This window comes from Clavelina lepadiformis, chromosome 4 (genome assembly GCF_947623445.1).
Source record: "Clavelina lepadiformis chromosome 4, kaClaLepa1.1, whole genome shotgun sequence".
NCBI lineage: Eukaryota > Metazoa > Chordata > Ascidiacea > Aplousobranchia > Clavelinidae > Clavelina > Clavelina lepadiformis.
This window is the reverse complement of record NC_135243.1, coordinates 16,996,479-17,019,992: the sequence shown is the minus strand read 5'-3', so window position 1 is coordinate 17,019,992 and position 23,514 is coordinate 16,996,479. Positions and strand designations below refer to the sequence as shown.

Genomic DNA, 23,514 nt, shown 5'->3' with positions numbered 1-23,514 from the left:
AGCAATAATAATAATACTCCTATAGTTTTTAATATTAGTAATTCTGCCCCGGTCGGCGGAACACCCGGAATTGCGGTCGCGGTTGCGTCTAGTAATGATGAGCCCGTGCGACCCCCCGCCTATTGTCTCCGGATAAATTGGTAACCCAGGAAACTAGGTCGGATCAGTATAGCACCGCTTCGAATCGCGTCAGTCGGTCGCCCGGGGCGAGTCCGGTTTACTCGCTCCGTAAAATAGTGAACGGATACCATCAGGGATTGTCTGACCTAGCAAAGGATTTGGAGTGCTGGACGGCTGCACAGAGTGTCCGGAAGGAAAGTAGCAAAGACGTCCGTCACTTTACCCGTGGTGCGAAAGCCAGGTCTCAGAAGACGTGGTCGCCGTCGTCGGGACGGTGACCAGACTGAGACCTGGTCTAGTGCCCGGTATAGAAAAGGTGCGGCCCTTCGCACGGCTTTCTGGAAGGACATGAAAGGCACCGTTCGGAAAATTACTGAAGGTTGCGATAGTGAGCTCCGCTGTGAGATAGACCCTCAAGTGATTGGGGAGAAATTCCGCACGGATTTACGTACGTTGGAGGAAAGCGTTCGCCCGTCGATGCCGGAGTGGATGCAATCCCAGAAGTATAAGGTGAGAGACGAAGTGGTTGATACGACCACGCTGAATGATGAAGCACCGATCACTGCGCAAGAGGTGGAAGCGGTTCTCCGGTCTCTCAATGTAGGCTCGGCTCCTGGCCCAGATGGGTTGACGTACGGCTTTTGGAAAGATCTTGACCCCAGGGGGAAGCTCCTTGCAGATCTGTTCGAGATCTGTAGGTCGTGCCGTACCGTACCCGATTTGTGGCGCAGGAGCCGCGTCACCCTCATCCCTAAAAACGTTGAGGGTGACATGAACGATATGGGAAACTGGAGACCGATCTCCATCTGCTGCACGTTGTACAAGATCTATGCGTCAGTAATTGCCTGCCGAATTCAGCGTTGGGCGTTCGACGGCGGATTGGCCTCACCCGAGCAGAAAGGTTTTGTACCCACAGAAGGTGTCTACGAGCATGTGTTTTTGCTCGACTCTGTTGTTGCTGATGCGCAGATGCGGCGTCGACCTCTGGTCGTGTCGTACCTAGACATCCGCAACGCTTTCGGCAGTGTTCGTCATGAATGCATTGTAGATGTTCTGAAGCACTTTGACGCGCCGGACTACCTGGTCGGGGTAGTGTCTGACATGTATGCAAGGGGGTCGGGTGCGGTGAGAACCAAACGCGGCCTTAACGGGCATATACCCGTCGAACGGGGGGTTCACCAAGGCTGCCCCATGTCGGGCATCATCTTCGACTTGGTGATGGAAGTCCTCGTGAGGGGTGTCAAAGAGTCGACGGACGGATACAGGATGCCTACAGCCAACGGCTGGCTCATACAGGTCCTGGCCTCCACGGGATAGACACAAAATATCTCCACTGTCACGGTCCAATAACCATCAAGCAGCAAATCATGTAACTGGGCGGCGGCCAGAAGATTGTCGTCTGTTTGCTTGCTGGTTGAGTTTGTCAGTTTGGCGTCTTGTGGCGGGCGATATAGGAACGTTTGGAGGTCGAGGAGGATTTTGAATAGAATAAAAAGAGTCCGGGAAGATGTGGAGGTATCGCTTCTCAAGTGTAGTATCTGACGTGCTCGGACGTCATTTTTGAGCTCTGCAGGTCCTTGATCTTTTTTTGGCATTTTCTCCGGTTTTAGCCGGTTTAAAGGGTCGGTGAGTGTTTTAAATTGTTCATAAAGTAATTTTCTGTAAATTTTATATTTACATTTTGTTTAATTTTTAACATAACTGCTGATATTTGTATTTTATCTGATTTTTCCTGCTCAGTAGGCTAAGCCTGAGTGGCACCCCTATCTACGCTCTTAAACAGCGCTTTTCAGCGCTACTTTTTATTGTTTTTTATAGTGTTTAGGTCACGGAACTTAATTCCGTGGTCAAAAGTACTGAATATTATTGTTGTATTGTGTTTTTTACTATTTTTAGCGCATTTCTAGGCTATCTTCAGCCAACCACGCGTTTTAACCCGATTTTGGGATTCCCCCATTGTATTTTATGGTAACCGGCCTTTATTTTTCTAAAATTTTGTCGGGATCCTCACTATTTACCACATTAATTTGTCCTACCTACTTTAACGTGTTATTACTACGTCCTTGTAACGGCAATGGTTTTTTTCAAACAAACCCGCACCTTGCTGTGTCACTTCGACACCAACGAAGTTATTGAAACTTTTGATATCTCCTCCTTTATGGAGTTATTTATTGACGACGGTCCATTTACATCAATTTCCAATAACATATTCGGAATGGCACAAACAGATCATAAAGAAAAAATTTTCTCAATTACTTTCAAACCAGATGACGCCTCTAAAGGCGCTATCAAGAAAATGCTAAGTACATACTCGCAAAGGCAACTGATTGTACCTAAAAATGGTACACCTATTCGCATGTGGGTTGACGAACCAGCTCCCACACCAACTACCATCACCCGCTACCCAGTCCCGCTCGACATCCCCGATGAGGAAATTGTACAACTGGTAAGTTCCCAACGTTGGGGCATTCTGCGTCGCTTCAAATTCGGCTCCCATAAAGGATTCCCACAGTTTCATAACGAGTTTCTGCACCTTCAGATCGATCAACGCAACGAGGATTTGCTCCCTAAGCAAATTATCATTAATAGCCAACCTGTATCAGTGTCCCTCCCGGGATTACCTATTCGTAAATGTGCCTATTGTAGGAATTTCGGCCACCTCATTCAAAATTGTAACAAAAGAAAAAAGAAAAAACCACCTCCTTCCCACAAAAAATCTGCCCTCCCTGCAAATTCAACGTGGGGTCGTCAACAACTAACACCAAATGAAACCTCTCTACCATCCACCGTTCCCACGGAGCAACCCAACCCTCCTGCATACCCTCCAATGATTTAAGAATCTGATGCCCCCTCTCCGAAACAAACCAAGGCCAACTCTATGGCAGACAAAGATCAGGACACCACTTCTGTCGTAGTCTCAATCCCAAGACCCGTCAACGTCGGAGGAATCCTGCAGCTCATCTGACTTTCAGACTGTCTCTCCACTAGACACCTCCGAGGCCGAGACGCAGCTGAAAGGATCTCAAGGGTAACGCTCCCCCATACACCATCCAGCAACTTCAAAGAAAACCAAACATGGGAGTAAACCCAAAGGCAAGCGAGTTTAAACACTCATACCAAGAACAATCTGTATCAGACTATTAAATCCGATGACTACAATCCAAAACATAGACAACTCTTTAACCCTAGCTACCATAAACTGTAATGGTCTTACCAAATCCCTTCAGCATATCCCCTTTCTCATTCAAAAATACCACATTGACATTTTAGCAATTCAAGAAGCTCACAGAATCGACACAAAACAACTCCAGATCTGGCAAAGAAGAAATAACCTGACAGTTCTCACCAACGCCCCAGACATGAAAGAGAAAAATAAATATTTCAAAGCTGGAACGGTCTTTATAATACCTAATAATTTAGCTCCACAGATCAAACACCACGCAATTATTTCGGAATACCGTTCGAAACTGATCAAATTAAAATTAGACAACAAAATGACTGAGTGGTCAAAAAGTTGGAAGCTCTGAAGTTCGCTCTCCGGGTTGTCGGGTGGCGCAGACTGTGTGGGCCCAGGTCCGCTCAGCGAGCTCCCGGCTCGGCATACGTTGGGTCGCACTCCCAACAGGTCAATTGCAATTGACTGATGACGGGGGTTTCAGAGTGCTCCCCCAGACTCGTCGGCAACTTATCCGTCAACTCCACCATCGGACGGCTCGTTGGTGGAGGGCGCAGTGGGCGTCGCACCCCGACCAGGGGAAGACTGTGGCGTCCCACTCCATGTACGAAGCATCCAATGCATGGATAAAACGCCCGTCGACTCTGGCCACTCCGGCGTACTTCTTTGTACTGAAGGCGCGCCTCAACCTCCTCCCAACTCGGGCGGTCTATTTCTTTGGTTTTCAGGGGGAAACCATCCTAGCACGTGTCGCAGATGTGGTTACGGTGATGAAACCCTCCTTCATGTTCTGAATCACTGGCCAGCTGTTTGGGCAGAGATCAAGGCGAGACACGATTCGTTCATGGAGGAGGTCCTGAAACATGTTCCAGCATGGTGGCATTCCGGGTTGAGTATCGATCGGACCGTTCGGGAGCATTCCCAAGCTGGCGGCGGAGCTCTCAGACCTTGGAAGCCAAGCGGAGGGCAATAACACCTGCCTTTAGAAGGCTTTCTAACTAGGCCTAGCCTAAAACCACGCTTTCGTTTTCCCGCCTTTTTTTTTCGGAAATCTCCCTAACCAATACCATTCTTCAAAAATGGTTTTTTTCAAACAGGTGCGTACCCTTCAATTCGAGGTACAAATCTCTAACGAATACCCATTCAATAACAGCGACTTCATGTCTCTTTTTCATACAGGAGGACCCTTCTCTTTCACCAAAAAAGAAATATTTGGAATCACACAAGTAAACCACTTAAATAAAATATACTCCGTCATATTTAAACAAGAAAATAGTGCGGAACAAATGAATTACTTCAAGAAAAAATATACCGACAGACAACTAATCCATCTACCTGATGGAACACAAATTGGCATTACAGTGCAGGAACCAAGACCTCCAGCAACAACCGTCACCTTACACCCCATCCCATTTGAAACCCCCCTAAATGAAATCGCAAACATCGTTACAAATCAACAATGGGGCAAGCTCCTTCGTCAACGTTTTGGCCACTACCAAAAATTCCCGGAGTTTCGCAACTCCTATCTCCATCTCCTCATTGAAGACATCCAAGAGGAAAACATTCCAGAACAACTAACCATTAATGAAAAACCCATAGTAGTCATAGTACCAAGAAGAGAACGAAATAAATGTAATTATTGCAAAGCGATTGGACACACCATCCAACAATGTACCAAACGAAACGCCCAACCATCACAATCCACACAGATGGGACCAGGAAATTCCTATAGAAATGCCCTCGTTGGCACATCCTCCAACAAAATCATACAATACAAACCAGCAACCAAATCAACAAACCCACAAGATGAAACAACAAAACTCAACAAAACTCCCCCACAACAAGAGGCTCCACAAAAATCAGATAACCAAGCAGGCAATTCTAAAACCATCAACAACCCAACAGAAACCGAGAAACCCGGCAAAACAGGCCTTGATATGGAAACAGACAGTTCCCAAGAAGAAGAACGGTCTGATAACAACGTCAACCCAAATAATACAACTATGGAAACCGATACAGACACCTCTACCGCTGAAGCAGTAATTCTTCTCGACCAGATACTGCAAGCGGAAGATGCCAACACTATTATCCCACTCAAAAAATTCCAAGGTACAGAAAAACGAGGAAGAAATACATCTGGCAGTGACACTCCCATATCAAAAAAACAGAGGCAAATCAACATCCCCTCACTAAAACAACACCAAACACCAAGCAGATGAAGAAATCTTTCCGATGGAGGGCATTAGCATAGTAATAGCATCAATCAACTGTAACAGCATCATGCCTTCTCTACAAGACATAGAACAATACATAGTTAATAATGAGATAGACATCCTCTGCCTTCAAGAAACCCACCTCATCGACAAGGAAGCCATTCGAATGTGGACACAAAACGTCAACCTAGAAGTATATCTAAATACAGTAGAAAAAAGAACAACCACAAGACACTTCAAAAATGGTACTTGTATCATCACCCGGAAAAATAGAGAAAGACTTCTTCTTAAAGACCAACACATTATCATCAAAAATAGAATCCAGCAACTTAATATAAGCATTGCAGACAAGGAAATCTCAATCATAAACGTATATCTAAAATCAGGAGGAGCATACCAAAACATACTCTGCAGGAAACAACAAATTCTACAACTGGCACAACATATAGAATCGAATACATCCAATGAAATCATCATGGCAGGTGACTTCAATATGATAATTGATTCTGAAGATACCATAAATCCAACCCAAGCAAGACCAGATCAAGAAACTCTAAGAAGCCTTATCACCAAAACTCAAGAATGCGATTCCTACCGAAGCTTCCATCCCCAAAAGAATGTCTTCTCAAATATCACAAAAAAATCAGCTACAAGAATAGACCGAATCTACATCCCAAAAGGACAAATTCAAACCTGTTCTTACTGCACAGAACAGGGACACAAATTTAAAGAGTGCCCGAAGAGATGCCAGGAAAATACGAACAACCCGGTTGGACAAGATGTCCCGATGACGACCGCTCGAAATTTGAAATCGGATGAGGAGGAGCCATCACCTTCCCCCAACGAAAACCATAAAGTGGCCCCTGATCATGCAGAAAAAGAAGAGTCACGACGAGGAGGAAAGAGCGGACGGGCTGCAAGGAAGAGCCGAGCAAAAACGGAGCTGTCATCAGAGAAGAGCCAGGAGCCTGACTCTCATGAGCAACCCTCGGAGCAGGAGGAGAGTGAGAGCAGAGGGAGCAAGCGAAAGAACATCAGTGGAGAATCAAATGAAGATCAAGGAAAAACAGAAGTACAGCGAGGTGGAGACTGTGACCGCATATACGATTTTTCCAGCTGGAGACCCGGATCAGGAGGCCTCCTCGGATGCTTCTGTGGAGACGCCATCCAAATCAAAAAGAACAAGGACTCACGAGCTTCAACTCCAGACTTTGAACACCCAAGCTACTGTGCAGGTTGTACAGCAGTCTATATACGATGTAAATGCAGCAAATTCTCCATTATACGTTTAAAGGACAGACTCAAGCCGTGTTACGTCTGTACAGATAAACATAATGACCAAAAATAACCTTGGGACGACACATGAGGAGAATTTAAAGAGAATAGGGAGAGCAAAACTAGAAGAGGTGCAGAAAATCACGGACGATTAATACCATTGAGCTATAAGTGTTAGGTTAGCATAACCAACAAGTCTAGAATTTTTATAAAAAGCAAAAACTTGTAGCATGGCTGTTGTCGCAAATAACGTTGATTACAAGTATATTTTATCTTATATTGTGTTTTTACAACAATCCTTGACACGGGGAATTCCCAAACATATGAACCCATTAACTTTTCCGCCCTACATTTTGTAAACTTCGGCGCCTATGACAACACCTATCTGAGACTATCCTACCGGTTTACTCGCTCCGTAAAATAGTGAACGGTTACCATCAGGGATCGTCTGACCTAGCAAAGTTATTTGGCGATTTGGAGTGCTGGACGGCTACACAGAGTAGCAACAAAGCTGTCCACTTGATTTCGATGTACTGCAGCATTGATCCAGCAGACAAGTGCAAGCGCTGGAGTGTTGCTGAGAAGAAAAGGATCAATGTGGAGAGGCCAAACGTTGTGAAAGAATATAACCAACACATGGGAGGAGTAGACCTGTGCGACATGATGCTAGAATTATATGCACAGACATCTGGAGCAAAAAATGGTACATGCGCATTGTGTATTATTGTTTAGATGTAGCAGTGCTAAATGTGTGGCTGTTATATCGTAGACATTTGTCTCAGAACAACCAGCCAAAGCATTTTCCATTAAAAGATTTCCGCAGCAGTATCGCTTCTGCTCTAACTTTGGCAGGAAAGCATAAGATAAAGAAACGTGGTAGACCATCTCTGAATCTCAACCAGTGAGCCAGATGTGGAATGTAACCAAAATGCAAGATCAAGTCTTGTACTCTTCCATTTACTGTTATCAATGCTGAAAATCGCTGGCATTCATTCTTGGTTCGTGTGTGTTTATTGTAAATGTTTGAAAATGTATAATTTTTTAGTCTATGTTAAACCTAATGTCAATGTTTAACACCAGTTTGTATTTAGTGGAGTCGGAGATTGGGATGGTTTAAGGGCAAAGAGTGCTGCAGTAAACTGCTGTGACAATATCCTAACGACCAAAAAGTTGATCTGCAGAGGAGGTGCAACGGAAGAAGCGTCACTACAGAAGAAAGGCAAAATACTGCAAGAATGGTTGTTATTTAGCTGCCCTGAAAACATTATTTCCTAGTTTATTTTGTGACTTTTATGTTTCTAGGCATATGCGAAAGGATGTTGGTGAATGTTGGTCGCCATTGCAGCGAGGTTCATAAAATATCATACAATGAGCTCGCTCGTGAAAGCAAGGACAAATGTCCCTTATGCGATAAATATGTAAAGTTTTTGGTAAAACACCTGAAAGGTGCGAAACATAAGGATGAGGCACGAGCCAAGGAGCTGGTAATGTCGCTCGATAAACGGCGACGTGATAATACGGCAAAGGTAATTGCTTGTCTAGATATGTATGTAGCAATATTTAAAGAGAAGAAGTGCTTCAAGAACATGCTGCGCTTTTAGTTGTATGTGTATTGTTATAACACTTATTGTCTGTTCAGTCGCCTGAACCAAAAGGTACCATTCTTTCCTGGACTTTCCATTGTTGTAAAACAAAACTGATAATCTTGAGATATTTAATTTCCTAAAAAAGATTTGGACTTGATGCTGGAATTTAGAAGCAAAAATTTTATCAGACAAGTTTTGTGACAAAAAGTCATCTCAGGTTTTGTGAAATTTGTACCAAAATCATCCAACCATGACAAAGGGAAGTTGAAATCAAAATTGGGAAACAATCTTAACACTTTGCGCAAGATGGAAGACTTCACTTATTTGACAACTGACAGAAATCCCCAACCTGTGGCCTATAAATTCCATCACAATGCCACATGTTACGCAACAGTTCCTATGGTATTTAGTGATTTCCAACCAAATGATTAGTTTATCTAGTGTCAGTATGTATTTTGACAACTCTGTAACAAGACAAAAGCTTTCATTTAGTGTTAATTTAATACCCTATGCCCTATCGCTACCGTTAGCTCGCATCTTAGACGCGGTAAAAACTTGCATTGAACACACTTACTCATGCGTTTTAAAAGACCTTTTAAGGAAGACGACCTCCTATTCATTAACTATTTAATTTGCAACTTGCAAGTTTAAGAGGTTGGTTATGTCTGCGCTAAATATTTTCAGTAAATTACACAGCAAGGTTTGAAAAAGAAATGCTCAAAATCATTGCATTTACATTTTTCAAACTTTTAATGTTTTAATCTTAGAGTTTCAATCATGAATTGCCCAACTATATTAAAGGTTGAATACTGTGTATGATCGGAGATTAGGAAAATATAATGCTAGACTCTGAAGCCATTGAAACAAAAGGAGGATATTAATGGTTTTATGTAAATTTACGGCCAAGTGATTCGAAGTCGGAAAATAAAGTTGAATTTTTAATCATTTTAATTAATTTGAGTAAAACTTCTGCAAAATGAAGTTCACAAATGTATTGCACTTAATCCTATTCTACAATAAGTTTGCTTAAATGCTGCAGTTCGTTAAACTTTAAGATAAACCAGATTAAACTTAAGTTTTGCAATGCTTCGAAAACAATTTTGTTTTGGTTTGATTTGGTTGGATTGGTTTTTCACAGAGTAAAAATCAACTGATATATGGTGGAACACACACACAAGCACAACAGACAATTAATAGTTTTCTACACAAAGACCAACAAATTAACACATGTAATAAGGCAAAAATATTTTCTTTTCTTTCGTATGTTTTTTTTTCACTTTTTTTCGCTCTTTTTTAACTGTAATTTTTTATTTCCAATCTTTTTTAATGAATCACATAAATTTATCATTCATCCAATTGAAGCACAATTAACTAACACTACAAATCAACAACAATTTTGAAATATCAACAGACAACTGCACTGGACGAGATCTAAGAAATCTTTACTGTACCTTGGTCAGCAATGCAAAGTCAACTTTAGATTCATGTCTTGAAATATGTTTACACCGACAACTATTGGTATGAAGTATCTGCTAAACTTGTAAGATCGACGAGGAATAGGATCAAAAACACAGAATGAATGTTCCAACAAACTCCAAAAAGCAGGAAGCTTCAATTTTGATGGAAATGTGTGAAGTCTGTAATGTCCGTCTTTTTCAAGCACATAAATATTTTTCATTAAATCTCCAAAACTTCAATCTCCAAAACTTCATTGACTTTAACACAAATGAAGATTGACCGAGTTAAATGTTGTTTTGAGATGTTGTTTCTTTCATCACATCATCGAAGGCACAATCATGAAGAATCTGAAGTTTTCGACCGAAACAGAACAGTGATGAGAGTTGGTTGGGAGATAGCAACTCCTCCGGTATGAGTCCAGCTGATTTTAAACGATGTTAAAGTAGTCACCAAAATACTTATATTTGCAACAGAAACACACAAATTCATTAATCTCAACCAAGGCAAGCAAGCAACTTAGTCATCATCGAGCAATCATCCAGATTTACTTTTTTCCACAGGATGAGGAATCTGCAGTTTTCGACCGAAACAGAACAGTGATGAGAGTTGGTTAACGTTGTCGAACTATCCTTAATGAGTTAAAGTGGCACCAGGTGGTTAAATGAGCAGACATGGCAAGCAAGTTAGTCGTCATCGAGCAATCATCCAGATGTAATTTTTCCACAAAGCTGAGAAATCTGCAGTCAACCGAAACAAAAGTGTTGAGAGTTGGTTGAGAGGGGAAAATGGGAAATATCTGACAGATATTGACCACAAAAACTTCTGTCAAACTTTCCCAAAGGAGTTATAATGGCATTGTACGGTAGAACGTTCAGTCATGTCAAGCCAGTGATTTGGTGTAATTTTTACACAGCGTTTTGGATTACATGAGAAGTTTGTAGAAGCAGGAGCATAAGTGTTTATTTAACTGACTTTCTTCACTTGAAACTTTCATTCACCTCAGAATTCTGCCATTGGCAGAACAGAATGTTTGCAGCAGCAGATTGTGATAATGACGACCTAAGATAAGTCTGACATATGGCAGAAAAATTTGCCAGTGCAGTTGTCACAAAACTAAGATTAAAAGAATCAGAGACAAAATAGAAAGATGAAGCAGCGGAGAAAGTAATTAAAAAACTCACTAAAATTTAGCTAATTGCAGCAAAAGAGAAAATGCAGAGAGTTAAAGTGGCACATAATGAGCATTGAATCAAAATAAGAGGAAAATAAACACATATAGATGACATAAAACTAGCAATGAAACATGCAAAACTAAACAATATAAAGAACATGAAAATTTAAAGTTATGTGTTCCACCACAAAATAATTTTGTGCCTTAATAAACTTTAAAACCTTTTTGATTTATTTACCTACAACGATGAATGCTTTTGTTATAATTCCTATGTTAATAGAAATAAAATCAAATTTTTTATTGGCTTCTTACTCACCTATGCTGAATATACTTTCTATTTACTTAAGTTATTTCCTGATAAATCGATGAAGTTAAATAGGTCTGAATTCACTCTTAGAAGTTAATATTTTTCAACGGTGATGTGTTGCCCTTTACATCTTTAGTAAAATGCAATAACTCTTGCTATTTCATAAAAAAATTTGTCTTAAGTTTACATTTTCATGATCTCTTTCATTCATACACAAAGAGCACAAATAATTGTGCTTAAGAATTTAACCACAGGTCTTATGTACAAAATATTTCAAAAGATGAAAATCATGATTCAAATGAAAATAATTAGAGCAGAGACAAACTTGAAACTAAATCACGTCGTATGCAAAGTTTTATTTATCAAGACATTTAACTTATGTTTTAATGTCCTCAATTCACACATAAACTTATGAATAAGATTTGTTGTATCATCCGATGCGTTTGCAAACACACATTGGCGATTAAATTTAACCTAAAAGTTGTAAGTTGTGCAGTTATTAGAAATTTTGACAAGGATTTCATGAATACGGATTAAACATTTCTTTGATAAAGTGGTTTGGACATTATCCTCATTAACTCACGATTTTGCATTGATTATTATTTTTCTTTATATACACTTGCGTGTCCAACGTTGTTAACTACCGAGTACCTTATGTTACATCACATTTGTCAGCACGTGAAATTATTTATTTGCTTGTCTACCGAGATGTATTTGCAACCTTATATTGCAAGTGGAGTCAGATATAGTTTCTGTAATTTTGGGCAACTTCATCTCCTAACAACGTAGACAACTGCAAAATGTTGCCTATAAACAGGTATTTCTAGTATAAACACATTCAATTTTTTAAAGCATTTATCAGTGTCATCCATCTCAATGGGGTGGATTTTGACCCATACAGGTTGGGGAGATCAGTTCTCGTCATCACAATTATTTAGTTATTCCAAACATTGTTTTTTTATAAAAGAGTCAACGTACAAAACCTTTTATCAAACTATAAAAAAGCAAAGATCGCACTTAGTATGAATCTACAACTAGAAATAAGGAATGCGCTTTGTAATTAAGGGTTGGAGTTTTAGAAATGTATGAATGTCTTGTTTAATTGTCGATTAAGATATTTAGAGATAATACAATACCACCTTTTCAGAATAGCGAAGAATTTAAGGGATGGTTTAAAATTTCAGTCTTTTGTGGAAACGCTTGGTGGATGTTGCATGGGAAAATCCACATAGTCTATCTGATAATCGAAAACTCGCAGCAGACAAATGTGGTCGGCAATATGCTCGCGGAAGAACTTAACCATGGCTGCCGGACCAGGCAAGGACGTTGGACTATTCGTTTAATCACCACACTCTCCTTTCATATAAAAAACTATTAAAGGGGTGATTTTAATGCTGGTGCGAGATCAGAAAACTTACGCCAAGTATGGAGACGCAATGATTGTTCGCAAAATATGGGGACGCCACAATCGTTATGCCTTTGGGAAATCCTTATGGCCTTCCTTATCATAGAGAACTCGCAGCGGACTAGCGCGGTCCGTATTATGCTGGTTGAAGAACTTAACCATGGATGCCGGACCAGGCAAGTACGTTGGATTATTCGGGTTAAGTCACCACATTCTCCTTTCATGTAGAAAACTATTAAAAAAGGGATGATTTTAATGCAGATGCACGATCGCAAAACCTTTGCCAAGTATGGGTACGCTACAATCGTTATGCCCGGCTGGTTGAAAGGGCTGGACAACCTTGTTCGGTTTAACGGCGACAGGTGTAAGATTGTGTTTCCCCGTAAGGAAAAAATTGTTACTAGTTCCGCTGCAGTTCACAAACATGTGCCTTGTGTAGCTGTGTATACGGTAGTTTATTTTCAACGACTTGATTATAATTTAAACTTGACTGTGCAGCCGACCTAAGATGTGCATTATCTTCCACAAAGCCTCGAATTAATCGTTTTGTTTCCCAAAAACAACTACATCCTTCTCATTAATGAAAGTTAATTGAAAATAAATTGTTGTTTTGTTTAATGCTTTTTTATTTTGCAATGAGGGGGGGGGGGGGCGCGAAATTTTTAGGTACCGTCAAGGGGGGCATGTGCCAAAAAGTTTAAGAACCCCTGCTCTAAAGGATGCTCAATTGCAAGGCGAAATGTTAAACTCTTTCATATTGCTTGTCTGCTTTTAGCCTAGTTTACACAGTTTTGCTGTAGTACTTTCTAGCAAAACAACCTGGAAAGAAGTTACTAGAAATGTTTAATTTAATTTTATTTAACATTTTTTCCTGGACTGTCTGCCTGCAAAAATTTTCGAGTTATCTGCAATCCGTCGACAGAAGAGGAAAACGGGAGGTCGAGGCAGAAAAGCAAAAATCTATCCTGCAAAGAATAGTTTCCATCTGCGATTTTGAAGATTTGAAAGCTTTCACCGTGGACACATACCAAGAAAAGCACATTAAAGTAAATGCGTAGAATTTGCTTCATTTGTGGTTTGTAACGTTTAATACAGACTACATTGGCAGTTTCTCGGGGAAAGCAAGTGCAAGCCTTCCACCTTCATATCTCACAGTTGGGCACTAGTTGCCTTCATAAAATTCCTAACTATGAGGCATGCGGCACAGTGCAGCTTTCAATTTCAACCAAGTATGATCAAAATAAAGCAATGGAATGAGTTTTACCAGAGATGTCTCCAGGAGTGGTATGTTATTGGTTTGTTTAAAGTTTTGTTCAAACTTTGATGTTGCCGAAAATATTTGTAGACGCCACGAAATCAGGGAGAGCGACATAAGAAATGCAGTTCGGACAGAAGATGTCCATGAAGTTATTTTCTTCAGCAGTTCACTTAATTCAGGATAAGTTATGAGATGCATTCAAGACATGCAACTTAACTAGTGTGATGCAAAACCTGTAAAGCAGGTTTACAGTAAAGCCTTTTCCATTATCTACAGTCATGGCTGATCATCCAGGACTTTTGCGGATGCCAACATACGGGGAAGTCCTTTTCACAATTTTAGCGTTTGAAAATGTCCAGAGACCAAGTGCGGTCAGAGGCATGATGGTCAATGAAGCCAAGGCGGACGAAAAAGGACAGAAAGGACTTTCTGTGACTCGAGTACGTATTGCTGGTCATTGTGTTTACTGTCAAGTTTGTAAGTGATTGATAACTACTCAAAGTTTTGACAGGTGTTGCATCATAAGACCGGCCTGACCTGGCGGGCCGGCTCAAATTATAGTAAAACCACCGGTCATGGATGCCCTGTTATCCTTCATCCGCGTGAGCGAAGAACAAAAGCATGTTTTTGAGTGGCGTGGTGATCAATTTTCCAGTTCCCACGATGCGAAGGTGATGCAGCACGTGTGCAAAGATGCAGTGCCGAAGGGCTGGAAAATTACAGCGGCCATGGTTCGCAAATGCACAGCCACTCAGGTTTGCTTTCCTCATCTACTGTAGTGCGTGCAACTATTTCTTACACCCTGTTGGTTCTTTGCAGTATGACAATGCACATACTATTTTGCAGATCCGCGCTAAAAACACACAACAACGGGAAATGGTGGCTGGGCATATGGAGCTCCTGCCTTCGACGCAGGAGGCGCATTATGAACTGAACAGACAGTTGTAAATACTCGTATTTAATTGCACTGCTTTAAGAGACAAAAACTAAACTAAGCTGCAACACAAAAAGGTAAAGTTAAACAAAAGCATAAAAGGAAAACTGGTAGTCTTAAAATGGTGAATCGTAATCACGCAACTGAAAAGAACTGAGGGACTGAACTGAGAACATAAATGGCGTGGTTACGAGATATGCGACAAAGCTACAAGGGGCGTTGATTGATGACTGCGCGGGGCGTTGCATTAATCATTACACATTATATAAATGCGCTGCAAAGCGAAGAATCTATTGTCGCTTTCGAAGCGATTCAATCCCTTTATGTATCCCATACGACTTCCAAGTTGAAAACTTGGAAGACATCCCACCAATAAGTGACTTAATCGAAGCCAAAAGGCTTGCGGTTCAAACGGGTACCAGGTATGCCAAGCTGTATATAGCAAATTATAACAGGAATTACTAACGCTTGTACTTATTCAGATCGTTTGTACAGGATATGGCAAACGAGGCCATTATTCCTTCTAGGTAGGTAAAGCTTTTGTGAAAATCATCATTAACAAGTACACTTTCAAAGCGTTCGATTTAAAATTTGTTTTAAAAAATAATTGCAGATCAGCAAAGAAAGATTCTCTTACAGGCCAAAATCTCTTGAGAGGAAGTAGTGGTCACTTGTTCGGTTTGTTTCGTTGAAGGGAAGAAAGAACATTTTGATAAGGACAAATCAATGAAAAAACTAAAAAAACATTCTTTCCCTGGTAAAAAATTTAAAGCATACGAAATAGAAAAAGAAGCAGCCGTCAATATAAGACACTGGAATCATTGACCAATCAAGAAATAGATTTCGTTTGTGGCGATATCTTTGCAAGAATAATTTGTAGGCTTGGTTGTAGACCTTCCACAATAACTGGAATACAACGAAAAGACCTGGAGGATCGGAAGTTCATGGATTCTGGTTTTTATTCCATTTTGGTAGCTGACCAGAAAGAAAAAAACAAGGCATGCTTGTCTCGTGGTATCACGAGCAGATTTGATAATCACCATCAAGCGATAAACCGGAACAGCCGCCCGCCCAACACGTCCGATGCATCAAGCAGACTATGTAAGTGTCGTTTAGCATGTTTTAATGGTGTTTGCAATTAATCTTTTCAGGGTTAGAATGTAAAGTTCCTTATCAATTACAGAAGCGAAAAATTTTGGCTTTTGATTTAAATCTTTGCATGTACCCAAACTTGGTTTTCATAAAAAAAAATTCTTTAAAGCTTTATTATTGAGTTTACGTCATCTGTCACCTTCTCTTTTTCCAATGTAACTTTTGTTGTTTTTGTTTCATTAGTGAACAAACTAAAAACCTCTAGATAAGTTGTGACAAAATGTGATAGCTTTAATGAAGACGATGAAAAAACGTTTTTCGGTTTTGTTGGAAATGAGTGGTATGGAAAATGGCCATTCCGCGAAAACATGCTCAAACAGGTTACACATAAAGGAAAAAGTCTTACAAGTTCCGATGCAGCAAAAGCAATACAGCGGGTATGAAAGTTGGAAAATTTACAGCGGCCTCAAACCGGAAACATTCGGCCACACAAGTAATTCATGTTCACTGTAATTAGACCGAGCAAGATAAATAACAAAATATCGCTATTAATGAAAATATACTGCAGCAACATTTTCATAAAAGTCAACCAACGAAGCAGTTATTAAATAAAATTTCTTATTAGGTTAGATCTAGGAAACCAGACAGCCGCCTTTTGGTGGCCAAGCATATGGCCCATAGCTCGAGCACACAAAAAAGCTTTTATGTGAACAAGCTACAAAATGTAGAGGCTAAGAAAGCCTATGAAGTTATGAATAAAAAAAGGGTAAGTTGTTCAAATCAATTTAAATTTGGTTGATGATGAATTAGAAATTAGATGAAGACTGCCAGCTGCCTTCTACAAAGCTATCACACTCCATTGCCTCTACAACTAGATTATGTAAGTGTTGGTTGGCGCGTATGAAATAGCTTTTATCTAGCTACTGTGATAATGTCACAAATAAGGAAACGGCAATCACCATTAAGCGATGAAGCAGAACAGCCGCCCGCCCAACACGTCCGATGTATCAAGCTGACTATGTAAGTGTTGGTTGGCATGTTTTAATGCTGTTTGTAATTAATCATTTCAGGGTTAGAATGTAAATGCCCTCATCAATTACAGAAGCGTAAAATACAGACATATCGTTTTTTTATATAACTACTGTGGGTAGTAACTACTAAGGCCTATACAAAAAAAATGTCAAAACGAGAAGAAGACAAGGAACCTCCGACATAGTTGTGCAGAGTGTGCTCCTCTAGAACTCGACTATGTACGTGTTGGTTGGCATGTTTTAATGCTGTTTGTAATTAATCTTTTCAGGGTTAGAAAGTAAAGTTCCTTATCAAAGACAGAAGCGAAAAATGTAGATATGCGCATTTTCAATGCAACGTCGTTATGTTGTTACTAACATACAACCTGTAGAAAATTGTAGGAAAACTTTCTTAACTTAAACACATCATACATTCCATTTCAATACAATCCTTAATGTAGGCCTATTGATATATATCAGCCAATGCACCTTATCGATGTTCACTTTTTAGGCAAAATTAAATACAAGGAAAATGGAACGGGCTACAAATTTTCATACGGATTATCCACCATGCTTATCTCCAGGTCAACAACGAGGAGATGAGAAAAAAATCGTGAAGATCGAGGAATAGCAAGTCGCAAGGCGAAATGTTAAACTCTTTCATACTGCTAGTCTAGCTTACAGAGCCTTGCTGTAGTGCTTCCTAGCAAAACAACCTGGAAAGAAGATTTCCGTGACTAAAAATGTTTAATTTATTATGTTTATTATATTACTTTTGGTTTGGTAAAACAAAGCCCTGGATTACTGTGGGTTATTGTTACGTATTTAAGTAATCTTTATGCCGCGTGAAGGGGGTTACATTACTTCTTCCCTGTTTAATTTGCGGTTTATTAAAATTTACCATGCGGAGAAAATCGAGGCAAAGTGCCCTTTTCACAAGGACAAAATAACACAAGCTATACCTAAATCTATCGCCAAAAAACACGACACACTTTTTATAATACATAAAATACCTTGACTTTTCGACAAAATATTACGTTTGGTTCTGAAATCGACAAAATATTATGTTTGGGTAACTAGAGGAAGAACTGTGGCCTCTACAAATAAGCAATTTTGTTAGGTCAAAATAAAAATGGCCCTAATAATAAGTATAGCTATATACAGTTTACTACAAAAATAACTCAACAACAACAGTTACATGCTAAGGACATGCATATCCTTAAACTAGAGTAAATACATTGAGATTAACTCACAAACACCTTGAAACAGACAACAGCTACTGTGCTTAGCTCCAAGAATACCTTAAGGATTCAAGTTATAGCAGATAATAGACAGTTGCTTTCATCTAGCAGTCGTCGTTAAAATAACAAAGTTACATAACAAAATATCAAAAGAACAAACTCACCTTTAACAAGTGTCGTAACAAAGCTGCTTTAAATTGCACAGCTTTGGATGCCAATGTGGAGCTCAACATTTTATGAGAGTTAAAAGGCAAAAAGCAGATACTACTTTTAAAATAAACAGTAGCAATATATACTTTAAGTGGCTCAGCGACAGACACATTATTTTCTAATCTATTTAAAATTATAATTTCGATAATTGGATTGAGCACATGATTATCTTGATCACATATCATTGGAAATCAAAATTTCTACCACAAGGATGGTGCACAGAGACACTCGACTACACAAGTAACTGTATTACATTAAGTTATGCCGATTAGCAATAAATAATCAACACCAGAACATATCTAACCACAACACACTGAGATTATACATGCAAATATATTAACTTGTTTAGCTCAGCAGATTGACACATTACCTGGATCATCCTCTAATGTTATGAATTGGAGCTTTTGTTGTCTGATAAGCTTCGCACTTCCCTCTCCATAGAAAGACAGGCTTTGATATGGATTAAATCAACATTTTCTTAATTTTTTGCCTACAGCCAACAAGTGTTAAATTAAGTGTTACTGAGTGAGCAAACTGCAATGCAACATAAAGTTACTTGATATACATCCTGTTCTTATACATTGCATTTCCGTACGAAACTTTTAACCAAGAAATGGGATTTATTTATGCTTGCTACCTATACAACTATAAACACAACTTTACATAGATGTTGAATAACGTCCCAGGGCATCCTGGCTCTGGAAGAATTGGTGCTCGTAGAAAAGCTTAGATGTCTGACAGACACAAACAATGCATCATTTGCTAGGTTTAAGGTTTAATGAAAGTTCTTCCTACTCACAATTGCCAAAGTCATTTCTTACAAATACACAATTAGAACCAGTTAATTATGCAGTGCGCAGAGCATAGCCTGACATAGATCACGCCTTACACAATAGAATCATCCAAACATCAGTCACATGACCAACCACATTGTGGTGGAGGCCAACCTAAATTTTTGATGACCAATGCAAAATTTGGTTGCCATGGCACTCAGACAGCCCCTAAAATCAAACCATCTACAATCCAACTTTCTACCTTAAGTTAGCCTAATTTCTTTGAACATACACAACACATAAATGGGCCTAACAGTAATCTGACAGAATGGGTGGATATTCATTTTGCAAGCTGACAGCGAGTGAATGCTGTGTTTAGTGCTAGCAACCCTGTATAATAACAATTAATTACTGCTTATTCTACAAATACTTAAATATACTGCTTAAAGAGTTATATCCCAAGTTAAATGGCAGGACTTGATGAGATCTCGGTAATGCAGTTGAGTGTGCACTTGTTTAACGCTCAACGCATTACTAATTTTTACATTGACTAGACTGGAAGCTAAGTCACTTTTAACAAGAGTTCAGGAAGCAGAAAGACAAAAATAAAAATAAAATAAAAAATCAATTAATCAAAATTGCATTTAATCAATTAGGCCTATGCTGGTGTCTACAATCTGGGGTGTTTTGCTCAAGACATCGTTTAGTACGCAACAATTCTTACACGACGAATTTTGGCATATGAACATTTCCAACGTACTAACATATTTTTTAAGTTATGATAAGATGATTTGGTATTGGAAACTACAACTACATAGCTCATTCTATCAATGTTGACATATGCCAGTGAAATGTGGACAATAACTGGAATAACAAGAATAACCAAAACAAAACAACTGATTGAGTTCAATCACGTTTCCTTTGCAGGATTCTTAGTATCAGCTACCAAGAGCACGTCACATTCAATAAAGCTTTACGCAAAAGTCACTTATTTACCTTTAAAAACCACATAACGTACAAAATGTGCTTTGTGGGACCCGTGTTCATAAGCCAGACTATCATCACTCAAATTGCACTAGACTGGCTCCAAACACATGGAAAACGAAGATCAAAGACGACCTGGCAGACCACTTTCCATAACGATTTACAGCTCTACAAGACCTGCTGAAAAGCGAAAGATGTCGCATTGAACCGAACTGCATGGAAAACTTTTACTGCCTAATGTATCCAAAAAATTAAACAAGGACCTAATGATTGTTGGCGATAACTATTTTGACTGCTGGCAAAATCTACATCTTCAGCACACAAAGAAATGTCACTTCTATTTTGGGTTGTAGAGACAGTTACCGTGCAATTTTACATGTTTTATGGCAAATTTTTTTCATAGTGACTAGGCCTAGCCTATTTAATCAGCCTCGATTTATCGAAGTTGTTGAATCACGGTGACCAGCAGATTCTCAGTGATGGGTTTACTGCTCTCGTTTTAAACTGGGAGAAGAAAGCAGAGTGGTTAAGCATAGGGAAAACGCTGGAGGTTTCAAGTTTGAATCCTGTTATTGCTTAACTATTTAGGGCTAAATTCATTCAATTTAATTATAAAAAGGTTTTGGGCACATGGACCTAGTTTTCAATAAATTTAAACATTGTCAAAGTGTCATTGGACGCTGTATAACAGCTTTGACTTTAATTCGCATCGAGCTAGTTCGGCAATTTAATCATGAGGAGAGTTTGGGACAGAGTGATTAGTTTTAGAAAAACTAACACTTGGGAAAAATCGGTAGGCTACGTCACAGAAACCGTTCACCAAATTAAGGTTTTTTAAACCAAAGCGCAGAAAGTGTCACTTTTCGACGAGATCTCCGGTGTGCAAGACCAAACACCTAGGTGTGCAGCAACGATACTTGCAGTGCACTCTTAGATTTTTTGCCACCTTTGTCGAAGAAAGTCAAAAAAGGCTGCCACATTTTGTACCAGGAACAGTTTAAGAAACAGTTGGGTTAACCTAATTTTAAACAAAATAAAAGTTGAAAGTCACTAACCGCAAACTTTGCCTTTAAACTGGACACAACAGCCCAGCAGGTCAAAAACCACCATCTTCATAAGTGAACGCGCTAAAGAACGACGATGGGTTGAGCCTAAATTCGTGATAAGAACAGTGTTGCCAAACAACAAATGCTAAAGAAAGAAAACAAAGTAAGAAACCAAAATTATCTCACAAATCTAATTAATCACCTGGCAATTTTCAAAACAAAAGATTAAACATTACAAATTATTCTGTGAGAAACTACGATAAGAAATGCCAGCACACAGATAAAATATTTTTGAATTTTTGTGAACGGTTTAAATTCTTAATTCTACACAGTCCGCATAGACACAAGACAATAATGCTGTTGCGCAGTCTGTCAACTTTCTACATTGACTGAAAGATATTAACATCATTTTGAATATTTCCAGCCAATATTCTTTCTCACATTTGATGTTTTTTGTAAGTAAAATTATTTGATTAATCTATGTACAATGTATTATTAATTATTAATTTCCATAAGCTTAATTATCCTTTAAAAAATGTTGTTAACCACGAGGTCCTAGAGACGTCACAAACATGAACACATGTGTTTATATTTCCGATGTCTATGCGTGAACCAGAAAACTAGTAGAAATCACAAACGGGGCACACAAAATAGTTATTATTATTTAATTGTGACGTTACCGTTACAGTTATTACTTTACTTACAATACGATTGTTAACACTTTACTTACTTACACTCAAATTTTGCGCATTTCGTCGCATTGCGAATGTTAGTTCTATTAAACCATGTTTTTGCTATAAACGCTCTGTCTTCGAGATGTTTAAAAGGATCCGCACCTCTGTCTCCAGACCAATCTTTAACAGTTAACTCAGGATGTAATGCTGATATTGATCAGTTTTACATGTCGGACTATTTTTAGCCCAAACTGTGGAACTCATAAAACAACTGGAAATTTAATCTGTGTTGATATGACGTATACAAGTCATTCTTAGGACAAGTATTAATCAACAATTATCAGGCTTTGAGTTGAGGTTCGTCAGTATCGATGAATAGCCGTACACGCCATCAACTTTCATCGTTCTACGGAATCCGCAACGCCGGCACGTGACATAAAAGGATGTTATTGGAATACGTTCAAAAGTGCAGAACACATCCCAAAATGTTACAAATGAAAACCCCTATATAACAAAAAATGGTTTTTTATGCGAAGTTTGTTTTCAATTTTTACTTGACTTTGTTATTATTTTAATGAATGTGCCGCTATCATTTCTCACCATCGGTAAAAAAGTCGAACCCAGTGTTCCCTCTAAGAAAATTTTACGCTGAGCAAATATTTGATTTAGTGAGCATGAGCATTTTAATGCTGAGTTAAAATGAATTACCAACTTGATTTCCGGTATCATCATTGTAATTTAGTGTCACATACTCTACTGCTGTATTTAACCATTCCTCTCTAAATTTAGTCTTCCTTTTTTTAGCTTCGTTTCCTTGAATAGACATCTCACTGGTAGGTCTGTACTGTATTTAACTTGGATAATTATTCGCTCAGTTTAGAAAATCTAATTACTGTAAATAATAAAACCGGTCTTCGGAGTCGAAACTGAAAAATAAATATCTTTTGCAAGCTAAGGAATAAAGTTAGTTGCATCCACAAGTGTGGAGTGTTTGTGAAACAAAGATAAAGGATTGCGATCTAACAATAGGGTACTGTACTGTTTATATTTCCTATGTCTATGCGTGAACCAGATTACCAGTAGAGTCATAGAAATCACAAACGGGACATACAAAATAGTTATTGTTATTTAATTGTGATATTATACCGTTACAGTGATTACTTGACTTACAATACGATGATTAGCAGTTTAACCTACCTACTAACAGTCAAATTTCGCGCATTTCGTCGCATTGCGAATGTTAGTTTTATTTATCTCGCAGTTAGAGTTTAAAACGGTTTTACTTTTGCTTGTCTTTTTTGCTATAAACGCCCTGTCTTCAAGATGTTTTACAATAACCGACCAGTTTTACATGTCGGGCTATTTTTAGCTCAGACTGTGGAACTCAAAAAACAACTGGAAAATTAATATGTGTTGATCTGACGTATTCAAGTCATTCTTAGGACAAGTATTAATCAACAATAATCAAGTCTCGAGTTGAGGTTCGTCAGTATCGATGAATAGCCGTATACGTCATCAACCTTCACCGTTCTACAAAAAGCCGCAACGCCGACACGTCACATAGAAGGATGTTATTGTGATC

At 39.1% G+C, this 23,514-nt stretch overlaps 1 protein-coding gene and 3 long non-coding RNA genes across 4 annotated transcripts in view; 2 read left to right on the top strand and 2 right to left on the bottom strand.

The window, feature by feature from the left end:
* LOC143451442 (uncharacterized) overlaps positions 1-18,960 on the bottom strand; it is a 33,719-nt gene extending 14,759 nt beyond the window's left edge. Inside the window, exon 1 of the mRNA XM_076951988.1 lies at positions 18,826-18,960. The gene's annotated coding sequence lies outside the window, so the exon portion shown is untranslated. The remainder of the gene's footprint in view (positions 1-18,825) is intronic.
* LOC143452226 (uncharacterized) lies at positions 14,253-15,690 on the top strand. Its single transcript, XR_013114963.1, has 3 exons — positions 14,253-14,408; positions 14,480-14,723; positions 14,815-15,690. It is a non-coding gene; the product is annotated as an uncharacterized LOC143452226 (long non-coding RNA).
* LOC143452227 (uncharacterized) lies at positions 16,270-17,908 on the top strand. The gene is made up of 3 exons (XR_013114964.1): positions 16,270-16,487; positions 16,620-17,014; positions 17,516-17,908. It is a non-coding gene; the product is annotated as an uncharacterized LOC143452227 (long non-coding RNA).
* Positions 18,961-19,538: 578 nt separating the features above from the next.
* Positions 19,539-21,324, bottom strand: LOC143453303 (uncharacterized). Its single transcript, XR_013115157.1, has 3 exons — positions 21,268-21,324; positions 20,225-20,392; positions 19,539-19,618 (listed from the first exon to the last, which is right to left on the bottom strand). It is a non-coding gene; the product is annotated as an uncharacterized LOC143453303 (long non-coding RNA).
* Positions 21,325-23,514: the final 2,190 nt, after the last annotated feature.